At 43.6% G+C, this 2,645-nt stretch overlaps 1 protein-coding gene across 3 annotated transcripts in view; it reads right to left on the bottom strand.

Annotated features, from left to right (window-relative positions):
- Window positions 1-2,645, bottom strand: part of dyrk1b (dual-specificity tyrosine-(Y)-phosphorylation regulated kinase 1B) — a 166,787-nt gene that overhangs the window by 69,585 nt on the left and 94,557 nt on the right. The window lies entirely within an intron of this gene.

Here is a 2,645-nt window from a genome sequence, read left to right as displayed (position 1 = left end):
CTGTTCACAAATGCTCTCCATCCAACCTCACTGAGCTCGAGCTGTTTTGCAAGGAGGAATGGGCAAAATTTAAGTCTCTTGATGTGCAAAACTGATAGAGACATACCCCAAGTGACTTACAGCTGTAATCGCAGCAAAAGGTGGCGCTACAAAGTATTAACTTAAGGGGGCTGAATAATTTTGCACGCCCAATTTTTCAGTTTTTTATTTGTTAAAAAAGTTTGAAATATCCAATAAATTTCGTTCCACTTCATGATTGTGTCCCACTTGTTGTTGATTCTTCACAAAAAATTACAGTTTTATATCTTTATGTTTGAAGCCTGAAATGTGGCAAAAGGTCGCAAAGTTCAAGGGGGCCGAATACTTTCGCAAGGCACTGTAAAAAAAATGGTTTGGTCACTTAAACGTGTTTGGTTCTTAAGTAACGCACTTCCTAATTTTAACCTACATACAGATGCACCCATCTTAACCATGCCAGATCCATGACAGGTCCACTCACAGCCCCTGCTCTTACTGTGTATCCCCCGCGATAACGCAGTGAACATAGCACCGCTGTGTTAATGCCCCTAGGCACTGTGTGTGCAAGCTGTGTTGTATATATCCATCAGGTGGAAAAATGTTTGTTGTAGTTTACTGCAGAGGCTGGTGGATGGATCTAGTAGCTCCATTACCGAGCTGAGACGCTTGGTTGTCAGTGTCTGCCCACATAGCAATAACTACTATGTCATTATACTTACATGCTCAGAACTTCTACACCTTTTGAGACATCATGCCACTGGCAGTTAATACATGATGTCTACATTTTTTCATTGTTAAATCAAGGTTGTCAGCTCTATGGTATAGAAAAGAGACAGTCGCTCTCAGGCTCTGTTACTCTTTTATGCTCTCCTGAACAGTACATCTGACTTCTTACACATTTCTGGGCCAGTCTTGGCCACAAAGACACACTCTCTCTTCTTATAAATTACATTCTTTTATAGCCTGTGCAACTAAACTGTATTTTGTAGTGAACTTAGATTGCATTCTGATGCAACATAACTTTAATCCTTGAATGAGTGAAGTGCTGAATTTTCCTACACTACAGCAGCAGAAAAAGTGCTGTCACATCAGCGGCCTCAGTTTGGTTTTGAATTCTGCTCTAACATTTAAGTTTTGCTTTTTCTAACCCAAGCGCTGTGAGTTAACACGTAGCCATAATAAAACTTGTTAACCACTGTCTTTGAGCAGCTCCTCAGTAGCAAATTCAGTTCAGCAGCCTCTCTCATTATTGAGCTGTTTTTGTCACATGCAGCAGCAGTGGTCATGGTATTGTGTTTGAGAGACTTCAGCAGACAGTCAGGACTGCAGAAAAGGTCATTGGTGTGAGCCTGCCCTCCATGGAGGACCTGTACACCTCACGGGTCAAAAGGAGGGCGGAGAGGATCACTGCAGACCCCTCACACCCGGGATACAATCTATTTGAACTCCTCCCCTCTGGACAGCGTTACAGGTCACTGTGCACTAAGACAACCAGGCACAGAGACAGTTTCTTCCCCCTGGCTGTCACTCTGATGAACACTTAACCAATGACCATATGATTGGACAATAAACCTCAGTGCAATACCTGTAAATATATACATTGTACAGATTATACAGACTCATACAGGTCTCTAGTACTCTGTTTTAATTACTCTATTTTTATCTCTACTTATCTCATTACAAAGAACATTCCTTTGTTGTCTGAGTGAATTCACCAGAGCTCCCATGCACCGGCCCCGGTACAAGCACGACCCCACTCCCCACCAACAGCAGGCTACAAGGAAGTGTTTCCAGGGTTCATGAGAAGGCAGTAATCAGTAATAAACATGGATGAGTTTGTCAGTTTTTGCAAACACACACACACACACACACACACACACACACAAAAGAAACAGAAGGCTCTTGCTCTGATGTGGTAATAGATCTAAACAGGAAAAGGTGAAATGGTGATGAGTTCATGGTAGGGAATATTATTCAAAAAAGTATTTAGTAGAAGCACTCTATTGAGCTAATACAGCCATGAGTCTTTTTGGGAATGATGCAACAAGTTTTTCACACCTGCATTTGGGGATCCTCTGCCATTCCTCCTTGCAGATCCCCTCCAGTTCTGTCAGGTTGGATGGTAAACGTTGGTGGACAGCCATTTTCAGGTCTCTCCAGAGATGCTCAATTGGGTTTAAGTCAGGGCTCTGGCGGGGCCATTCAAGAACAGTCACGGAGTTGTTGTGAAGCCACTCCTTCGTTATTTTAGCTGTGTGCTTAGGGTCATTGTCTTGTTGGAAGGTGAACCTTCAGCCCAGTCTGAGGTCCTGAGCACTCTGGAGAAGGTGTTCGTCCAGGATATCCCTGTACTTGGCCGCATTCATCCTTCCCTCGATTGCAACCAGTCGTCCGGTCCCTGCAGCTGAAAAACACCCCCATAGCATGATGCTGCCACCACCATGCTTCACTGTTGGGACTGTATTGGACAGGTGATGAGCAGTGCCTGGTTTTCTCCACACATACCACTTAGAATTAAGGCCAAAAAGTTCTATCTTGGTCTCATCAGACCAGAGAATCTTATTTCTCACCATCTTGGAGTCCTTCAGGTGTTTTTTAGCAAACTCCAGGCAGGCTGTCATGTGTCT

Source organism: Monopterus albus, unplaced genomic scaffold, assembly GCF_001952655.1.
Source record: "Monopterus albus unplaced genomic scaffold, M_albus_1.0 scaffold245.1, whole genome shotgun sequence".
Lineage (NCBI taxonomy): Eukaryota > Metazoa > Chordata > Actinopteri > Synbranchiformes > Synbranchidae > Monopterus > Monopterus albus.
The sequence above is the reverse complement of the archived record's forward strand: the minus strand, read 5'-3'. Positions and strand labels throughout refer to the sequence as shown.